Below are 11267 nucleotides of genomic sequence, written 5' to 3'. Positions count from 1 at the left end.
AGGGGTTGTAATTATTGATTTCTTGCTTTTATATCATCAGTTTGGGATTGATTAGTTTATTTACTTTATTGCATGACGCTTAGTTAGTACTTTGATATTTGCATGTTTTTTGATTTAGAAAACCCTTACTTTAAATGTTTTTCGCTACTTTGCAAAATACTTAAAGTTTTGATAAAGTCATTTCTTAAATACCTAAACATTGTTTCCCTAAAACTTCACATTAATAATGTTGTATTCAATTTTTTAAGTAAAGTCGGTATAAATTAATGAACGCCTTTCTTAAAAACAAAAGAGCTTTTCGATATAAATCAACGCTCTGAAAAGAATAGTTTTATAGGACCACCACGATGATCAAATGTAACATCTCTGACTTAGCCAAAACTCTTAGGCTGAGTTGGGGGTGTTACAAGGATTTCCGAGGTTTTTGAAAATTTTCAAATAGGTTAAAAATGGGAGAGGGAAAATGCTCTGCCCAAGCGTCCCCTGAGCATAGCATTTTCCGTCTCCCATTTTCAACCCACCTGAAAAGTTTACAAAACCCCAAGAATCTTGATCCATTTTTTAGACATCTAGAAGCACATTTTTCCCTCACTCTTTCGATCATTGCCAACTAGTTCCCTATATAAAAAGGGGTTTTACTCCTCCTACCGCATCAACTTTCTCGGTCACCTTCCCTTACCCTAAAAACTTCTTTACACCATTATTTATATTTTACTTTCAAGCTTTTAACCTTTTCGACTGATAGCTTTATTTCTGTTTGTGGGAGCCAGTGTGCTAGTTTTAAGGTGTATTTGAGTTCATGATGACGTGGTGGCACCCCGAGACCCACACATTCCATTTGTCGTGTCGAGACGAAATCATTGCATTAGAAGCCCATCTCATTGCAACTCAAGCTCTGAGTTTGTGGTGCTTATACAGTCATGGGTTGTAGTCTAACTATGAGTCCTAGTTGATGGACGTTAACAAGTTGGTTATCATCTCAAACTTTAGTATTGGGTTCCCAAACCATTCTCTCATGGTAAGGTCAAACTTGAACCCACGATCGCATAACCACTATCAATTGGACTCCCAAGTTATACTCCACACCGTGACAGTATATGCACCATGAACTCAAGCCTTGAGTTGCATTGTGATGGACTTCTAAGGCAACGGTTTCATCTCGACACGACAGATGAAATATATGAGTCTCCAAACACTATCACATCACCGCCAATTGAAATATACTTTTGAGCTTTCACAATGTCTACCTCAAACACAAACACAAATAAGTCAACCTCCCATTATTTTCAGTCCTAACCCTAAACTCTAAACCCTTAAAACCCTAACAAACCTTAAAATCCATTTACTACTCTAAAAATCCTAACCCAAACCTTAAGCAAACCCTAAAAATAAAAACTTGATCGAGAAAAGAGAGAAAAACTCTTCATGTTTTCATATTTCTCTAAAATCGATCTATTCCAGTAAATATACTAAAAATAGGCCTAATCACTTACTTATTTTTAAAATTAGACATATTTATTTAATTTAACCCTAAATTTGTTTTATCAAATTGGTATGAGAAAGAATAAAAAAAATAAGGCAAAAAGCAAATATGAGCCTTAAATTACTTTGAAATGGCATTTTTTATTATACAATTTATGTATTTATGTTACGGTTTTTTTTCATCATTCTCTACTCAAGCACTTGCTTGTAGTCGTTACTCTTTAATTTTTTTCATATTTTTTATTATACACATTTTTTATTTAAAAATTTTGATGCTTTCATTCAATTTTATTGTTAGAGTTTTTGACGTGGCAATGCTAAAAAAGCCAAGATAATTTTTGAACCTTCAATGTTCAAAATTTTTGTTAATTTAGTCATTACTCTTTAATAGTACATAAATTTAAAAAATAATTGTATTTCTAATAAAAAATTAAAAAATTATTATTTTTTCAAAATTCCAAAAATTATGAAATTTAAAATAATTTAAAAATAAAAAAAATAATTCTTTTTAAATTTTTTTAAAAAATTATGGAAAATATAAAACATTCTAAAAAATCAAATTTTATAAAAATGTTTTTTTATATATTGTATTTTGAAAAAAAAGTTTATACAATATATTTAAATATATTTTGAAATGATTTAGAATTTGTATCATTATCTAAAAAAACATTTTTCCCTAATATTTAATATAATTTATAATTAAATTTAAATAAAAATATTTTGAATATAATTAAATTAAATAAAATTAAAAAAGTACTTTTTAAACTATTGATTTAAGATGGATTGAACAAATATCTTAATTTTGAAGAGATCTTATTACCATTCGTGGTATAAATAACACATTCTTTGAATTTTCGGAACCCTTTATATTTTTCATAAATTTTTAAAATTTTTAAAATGATTTTTTTTAAAAAAATTCTTGAATTTTAAATATTTTTTATTTTTCATAAATTTTGGATTTTTTATAAAATTTATATATTTTAAATTTTTTTACGAATTTATTGAAAATATGAAAAAACTTTTACTTTTAATTTTTTAATAAATTTATGTACTTTTAAAAAAGGATCAAATTGAAAAAAAAATTATAAATGTTGAGGGCTAATAAAGTTATTTTATCTTTGATAGGTTGTCGAGATCTACACAAATAAATACCTAGTTTTAAATATAAGATTAATAGACAGCAGCAAGTAGGACCGTATCCTCATAGACTGCCGATAACTTTATTTCTTTATTAAACAAGCAAAATAAGGATAAAATTAAAATAAAATGTGTTTAAAATTAAAAACTAAAATTAAAATTAAAACAAAATAAAAAGAGGTTGCAAAATAAAATCAATGGGGAAAAACTCTAGACAAAAGGTAAAATTAAGGATGTTAGTGGGGCAGGTTTTGCGGGGTCTTGCCCCACTTCGTACCCAATTGGGAGGAGATGGGTCCAGGTTTCGTGGGTGGTGGGGTGGGGATGGGGACAAAAATTAGACCCGCTATGGGTGGTGGGGCAGGCGTGGGTATGACCTTGTACTTGCTTCATCCCCACTCGCCCGCCTGCATAATGTAATAAACATATTTAAAAAAAAATAAACATCTATAAAAATTTAATTTAATAATTATCTTAATAGCATTTTATTAATTTATTAGTATTTAATTTTTGCACTTGTGTTGCATTTGAAGACATTTATGATGTATTTGAGACATTTGTTTGTATTTGGACATTATGTAAGGACTTTATTTTCTGAATTTTTAAACTCGTGTTGAAGTTATATTTTATTTACCAATTAAAGGGTCATGACAATTTTTTTTAAATGGTGACAGTTGGAATAATGTCATATATGTGTAGGAGTTCGGAGGATAGGTATTTCATACTTTTTTCATAAAAAAAATTATTTTATATTTATTTAACTGATACTTATAAATATATTATATGAAGTGGGTCGCGGGGCGGGTATAACAGGGATTAAGTGGGTCTAGGACCCACGTGGGTGATGGGGCGGCTATGGTTTTGGCTTTTGTACCCACAGCGGGTTGCGGAGTAGGGATGAGGATGAAAATTCTTGGCAGGGATGGGTGCAAAGGGAGCACCCGCGCACTCGCCCTGCCCAATTGACATCCCTAGGTAAACTCTCTATTTGAATTATAGTTCGATAATTGACTCAAGGATGACTTCAATGCCTTTAATAAATTAGTTTTAGTTGTTGACTCAATGTCAATCTCTCCTTACTTATTCAGCAACCAAGAGGCAACTCATTTGAAATTACTTTCCTACCTAATAAATAACATTGTAACTCAATGCTTAAGATTTAATTTACCGGCAACATTAAGAACTAGAGAGACCTAATTCTAATCAACAAACTCACCTCAACGGGGTTTATTTAAGCTAGATCACACATTTTACACATCATTGTAAACTACTACATAAACAAATTATACAATTTGTCACTAGTATTAGAATGAATTAAACAATTATAGATTTAATTATATTTTCTAGGAATTACAATTTCTATTGGTTTTATTTGAGAGAATTACTTTCCTACTAAAAGTAATAAAATTGTTTTTTATTTTGTATTTGGTTCGTGCCTACACTCGAAGCAATTTGGGGTACAAAGATAGCAAAGAAGGTCATTCGGTTGAAAGTTAAGAATAATTTAAATCCATCTCACTCAAAGCACATGTATTTTTCGGAAAAAGGATTTTTTATTATAAATATCACAAATCAATTTGGTTTTTAAAATTTTTAAACTTTCACTGTAAATAAAAACCGCTTTTTTAATTATTCAAATCAATTAAGCCTCAAGAATATTGGCCAAACAACATACTTTTTGAAGTCTGCTACCCTAGCATACAAGAAGTCTGCCACTCTGGCACATTTTTTTAAGTTTTTCAGTATTTTGTCTTCTTGTTTGATTGGTTGATAGACGGCGGCTACTTCATCATCTAGTGAATCTGCATCATCACATGGCTCTCTATCCTACTGTCTTCGTCTGCAATCAATGGAAACTAGGTTAGAGGGGTTAACTGAACGAAGATGAGGAGGCAGTCTTACAAATTAAGGATGAGACGCTTTTGGATGGAGATAAGGAAGTCTTTAGGTTAGTGGGTTATTTCTTAACAGCTAGTATCATTCATTTCCCAGCCATGAAAAGTACTATGGCTAATCTTTGGCATCCCGTTCGGGGTGTTCAAATTCAGGATTTGGGAGACAAGCGTTTCTTGTTCCAATTTTATCATGTTATGGATATGGAAAGGGTCTTGAAAGGGGCGCCTTGGACTTTTAATAATCATCTACTAATGTTACATAAATTACAATGGGAGGAGGATCCTCTACAAGTGCCTTTATTTTTTACGCCTTTTTGGAAATAGATTCACAATGTTCCTATTGGCATATTTTCTGAAAATCTAGCAGTGCAGTTGGGTAATTTTGTGGGGATTTTTCTTGAGTATGATGGTTCAAATTTGAGGAAAGAAAACAAAAACTATACGCGAGTAAGAGTTCAGATTGATGTTAGGCGCCTGTTGAAAAGGGAAAAACAGATTATGTATCGAGGGAGTTGCACTTATGTGAAATTTAAATACGAAATATTGTCTCTATTTTTCTTTTATTCTGGACGCTTGGGTCATAGTGATTCATATTGTGAAGGAAAGATGGTGTTGGGTGTGGAAGTTGCTGAGTTGGAATGGGATCTATCGTTGAGAGCCCAATCTAGGAGGGCTCTATCCATGAACAGTGTTTGGTTGAGGGAAGAGGGTGAAGGGCGAATAAAAGGGAATAAGGACGGTAATTATATACAAGAAAATATTTCGTAGATGGCTGGGAATAAAAACCAAGGATGTGGGCTATTCATTGATCCAGTTTTGGGAATTAGCTTGGAAGGTAATGCGGCATTCTTAAATCCGCAAGGGGAAAAGTTAATAACTGTACTAGTGCTCACTGAAATGGAACATGATTTGGAAGAGGGGGTAATCATTAGTGAGGAAGGTAACAAGAGAGCTAGAGGAGAGCTAGGGATACCAGTAGAGAAAGGGGAGATTAATGTCTCAGTAGTAAGAAACCGGAGAGTGATGGAGGTCAACCATTTATCATCGGCAGCTGCCAAGAGGCAAGCCGACTGGATGCAATGAAAATTCTAAGTTCGAACGTTTGTGGATTGGGGAGTCTACAGACTGGACACAGACTTCGGCACATGCTAAAGACACAAAATCCCCAAATAGTGTTCTTTATGGAGACGAAATTATGTAGGAGTAAATGGAAAGAGTTCGTCTCGGTGTGGTTATATACATGGGATTGAAGTTGATCCGGAGGGTACTAGAGGAGGGTTATGTTTGGCATGGAGAAACGAGATTTATGTCACGCTTCAAAGTTTTTCTAAAAGATATGTTGATGTTATGGTAGATGATAGTGAAGTGAGAGGCAAATGGCGATTTACAGGTTTTTATGGATCCCCTTATACACAAGATATAGATTAGTTTGAGGCTATGTTGAGGAATTTGTATACTGGTAAGGAAACCCTTTGGTTGGTGTGTGGGGACTTTAATGAAATCATGTATGGTTTTGAAAAAAAGGGAGGACTACCATGAGATGAAAGGAGAATGGAAACTTTTCGTAACGTATTGGCAGATTTTCAGTTGATGGATGTAGGGTTCATAGGCAACTGGTTCACATGGGAGAGGGGAAATTTACCTAAAACAAATATCCGAAAATGATTAGATAGAGGAGTTGCAAATGGGGAATGGTTGAATCTATTTGCGGAGGCTAGGATCTCTCACCTTGTTCACTCTTTTTCTGATCACTGCCCCCTTTTAATTAATACGGAGAAAGCTGACAAATTGTTGAATAAGAAACTATTTAAGTTTGAAGCCTGGTGGATTATGGAGGAGTCATTTGTACAAGAGGTCAAAAATATTTGGGAGTCGTCTTCATGAAATTTTTTGGAAAAATTAGATACTTTAAAAGAAAGCTTGGTGAGATGGGCGGGCAGAATTCGAATTGCTAGATGGGGGCATAAAGATTTGCTTATTGCAAAGCTCTCAGAATTGGAAGAGGCTAATCGAGACGATGATAACTTGGCAGAGATGATCGATATGAAGATTCAACTGAATTTAGAATTTGACAAAGATGAACATTATTGGGAATAGAGAGCTCGTGTAAACTGCTTAAAATTCTGGGATAGAAACACAGCTTTTTTTCATAGCCATGCATCATAGAAGCGTAAAAGAAACTGCATTCAGAAACTGAAAGACGCTGAAGGGAATGAAAAGGAAGCCATTCAGGAAATGGAAGTGATTGCACAGTCATATTTTTAGAATCTTTTTGTGGAAAAAAGCAAGAGGAGATGGTGATCATTTGTTGTCAGGAATCGATAGATGCATTTCAAAGGAGGATAACCAAACGCTTATGGCACCAAATATACCGGAAGAGATTCGAGAAGCAGTGTTTGCAATGGGACCCACAAAAGCCCCCGGTGAAGATGGATTTCTGGCTTTATTTTACCAAAAGTGCTGGCACGTTGTTGGAAATGAAGTAATTAATTTTTGTCTACAGATTCTTAATGAAGGTAAGGAGATTGAACAGATTAATCATACTCATATAGTACTTATTCCAAAAGTTGCCAATCCGTATGACATGAAATAGTTTAGGCCAATCAGTCTATGTAATGTGATTTATAAAATTCTTGCAAAAGCTATTGCCAACCGGCTTAGAAGAGTAATTGAGAAATGTATTATTTGGCCCAAAGTGCTTTTGTACCAGAAAGATTGACATGAGCTTACGAAATGTATTGAGAAATATATTGTTAGCTTGCGAAATTCTTCATACACTCAACCTGAAGAGGCAGGGGAAAAAAAGCTTTATGGTTGTGAAGCTTGACATGAGCAAGGCTTATGACAGAGTTGAATGGAACTTCATAAAAAAAAATTATGGTTCAAATGGGGTTTACTAGTGTAATGACCCGAATTTTATAGTTATCGAAAAAGTGCATTTTCGGGTCTTTGTTTCTGAAAATGGATTCGTAAATATTTATTAAAAATATTTACGAAGTTAAGTGAGTGGTTAATTAAAGTTTAATAAAGTGAATTAGCTTAAATTAAGGAGAATCAGATAAAAAGATTAAACTGAATGAAGTGTGAACGTTTAATTATAGATTAAAAGAAAGTGAAAAGGACCAAAATGACAATTAAGCTATTTTGCATAAAATGAGGTAGCAAACTTAAGAAAAATCTGAGATATTCATTTAGATTTTTATGTATTTTATAATTATTAAGGTTATTAAAAATTATGATATTATATTAGGAAAAAAAATAGAATATGGCAAGTGTAAGGTGATAATAATAATAGTATAAGATTTTTATATGATAATTAAATAAAGTACATAATTAAAGGACAAGTGTATGGTAATGATTTGATACAAGGGTAAAAATAAAAATACATACACTTGTAATACTTGTATTTAAGTATTAATAGATATTTATCATTTACAAAAGATATTTATTAATTAAATAATTATATTATAAGATTTTATGTGATAAATATATTAAATTATGACAAATGTATGGTTATAAATGGATACAAATGTACTAATAAGATACACATGAATAAATAAATAATACTTATTATTTAAGTATAAATACATGTGTATATATATATACACATATAAAGGAGATAAAAAAAGACAAGAATAGAACTGAAGAAACAAAGCAAACAAACAGAGAGCAAGGTAAAGAAAGAAAGAAAAAGAGAAAAGAAAGAAGAAAAGGGAAAATTAAAGGTTTGAAGCTTGGAAGTTTAATAGGTAAGCCAATTTAACTCTTTTTACTTAATTTTGATGTTTTAAAAGCCTTGGAACAAGGTTTTGATGAAGTTAAGTTGATATTTTGAAAGGTAGTTAATTATTAGACATTGTTCATGTTGAACAAAAAGATGAATTAAGGGCTAAATTGATAAAAATTCAAGTTAGAATTGATTAAAGGATTGAATTGTAAAGTAATTCATAAGTTTTGAATGGTAGGGACTAAATTGAAAAAATTTCGAAATTATGGTTCCATAGTGAAATTAAAGGGTTGAAATTAGTTTAAAGTGAAAATTGAATGAAAATATTGAGTAAAATGTGAAGAATAAAAGTTAGTTTCGATTTAGAGACTAAATTGGAATTTAGGCAAAAGATGAATAAAAATTGAAATATTCCAAAGGAAAATTCAATGGTAGTGTATTGATAATATTTAATTAATTTTCATAGCTAGCGTTGTGCCGGAAAATCTCAGCTAAGCGAGGAAAAGACAAAGTTGACGAGGGATAGCTCGAAAATTACGGTTTGTATTTCTATAACCCGAATCTAATAATTATTTGTTGAATTTATTATTTAATATGAATGGTAATTATTATTATTATTATGGTATTGAATAGAATAAAAATTCATGAATTATATGTGATTATTGATATTGGATTGAATGTGTGATAAGTATGTGATTATTGAGAAATGAATTGAAATATTTACTAATTTTAAACATCAGAAAAATGACTGCTATTTAAAAGAAGACTAAAAACCCTATTAGTAGTATCGGGCTAGTCGGATATAGTTGGCATGCCATAGGATTGGAAGTGTTCAGGGATATTCCGACTTTGTGTCGATGAGACACTATTTGTGTCGACTGCTATTACTATTTCGGATTCGTTTCGAAGAGGTACTTTGTACCTTACTGTTACTGTTACTATTCTGGATTTGTTCCAATGAGGTACTTTGTGTACCGCTACTGTTACTATTACTGTTACTGCTCCCGTTACTGACAGAGTGTAATTCGGCTCCAGCCAATGAAACACCGTGTACTATCCCCGGTGTGTGGATTAGATTCGTATATCCGTCCAGGTCCAAGTCATGTTAATAGGGGTAATGAAAAGTATTAAAGACTGGCTGCTACTGAATAATTGACTGTTATTGAATAAAACGACTAATACTAAATAAATGATTGTTACTGATTAACGGATTATTACTGTTGACTGACTGGTACTGAACAATAAAGATCAATTGGTTGTTACCAAAGAATATTGATTGTTATTGAAATGAAATAGTACAGAATATTGAATGAAAGCTGAATAATATTATTATTCAAATGAATTGTAAATAAAAGTACTGAAAAACTAATTGTTACTGAATTTTGGACTGCTACTGAATGTCTGAATGATACTGAATACTGGTTGTTACTGAATAAATATGAAAAATTGACGGATAATGAATAAACATTGAAACTGTATACATTTCATCGAAAGTGATTAACAAGATCTTAGTATTATAAATCAAAAACAAATGATTGAACTATTAAGAGTAATAGATTGAATTCTCAAGGTTCACCGATATATGATTTATTATTGACTTAAGTATCGGTTTATAGAAATACCACTGAGTCCATACTCAGCGTACGGTTTGTTTTTGTGCGCAGGTTAAATAAAGCTAGACCGTTGAATCAGCATCCCAAGCCGATCCCAAACTCAATAAGGTAAAGCATGTTAATTATTGATAGTGGCATGTACCTAGGATGTCTTAAGTGTGTTATTTTGCATTGTGATTGTAATAGTGAAAAAGTAAATTGATATTTGATAATGATACATGATAAGTGTTTTAAGTCAAGTATTGGATTGTTTTAGTATTGGTATTTTGTATTGGTTGTGGTTTGAAATTTGCAGGGTTGGCTAGTAAAGTGAAAGGTTCATTATTGAGTCCACACGGCCTGGCGCACGGGCGTGTGACCAGACCGTGTGAGACACACAGCTTGACACGGGCATGTTGTTAGGCCGTATGTCCTCTACATCTAAAATGATACAAAACAGATTGCCACATGGGTCGAGCACAGGGAGTGTGTCTTGGCCGTGTGAAATTAATTTGTTTATAGCAAAAGTCAGAGAGCTCTACAGGTAGAAGACATGGACGTGTCACATAAGCCACACGGGCGTGTGGTACTGTTTATAAAAGGGAAAATTTAATAACTTTATGAAAAATTTTATAAGCTTCCTATTGAGTCCCAGTTTAGTTCTAACATACATTTTAAGCCTCGAGGGCCCATTAAAAGAACATTAAGATATATTTTATGAACTGTATTATATTTTCTTTCTTTATTAATCATAATCGAACTGTAGTGACCGGCAATACTCCGTAATCCTGTTCTGACTACGGGATAGGGTTAAGGGGTGTTACATTTAGTGGTATCAGAGCTATTCAGGTTTAGCTTATTCTCAGATTAAATCAAGCTCGGAACTGAGTCTAAAGGTACATGCCATAATTGAGTCAAAATTGAGTCGAGATCAGATGCTGATATATTTGTTTGGTTCTGTTTTATAGTTGAAAATGTTAGATGAACATATCGATGGCATTGATTATGAAATGTATATTGGAGATGAATAGTCGTGAATTATATGAAAACTGAATCGACAACACTGGGTATTAACTCAATGGGTAATTAATTACTGAATGATGACTGATGAAATAATAGAGAAAGAAAAGATACATAATTATTTAGAACTATAACTGATGCTCTTTACTGAGTAGAAAGAAACTGTATCTGCTACGACATCTACCCCTCCTGTTTCTCAATCGATTCCTAAAGTGCTTCAAGGTATAGAGCTTGTCTGAACAGGTAAGTTATCTGTTGCTAATACTCCGTAAGTATAGTGTGGAAGAATTGAGAATTATAGCTAAAAATAATCTTGAAAGAATTGGAATCTAGTTAGAGAATGTTATCAAGATTGTAATTGAACTGTTCTGCTCACCGATTAAATGTTAGAAAGGTATGATATTTCTGTTAAAA

This window comes from Gossypium hirsutum, chromosome A05 (assembly GCF_007990345.1).
Source record: "Gossypium hirsutum isolate 1008001.06 chromosome A05, Gossypium_hirsutum_v2.1, whole genome shotgun sequence".
In the NCBI taxonomy this organism is placed as follows: Eukaryota; Viridiplantae; Streptophyta; class Magnoliopsida; order Malvales; family Malvaceae; genus Gossypium; species Gossypium hirsutum.
Note: the sequence above shows the minus strand (reverse complement) of the source record.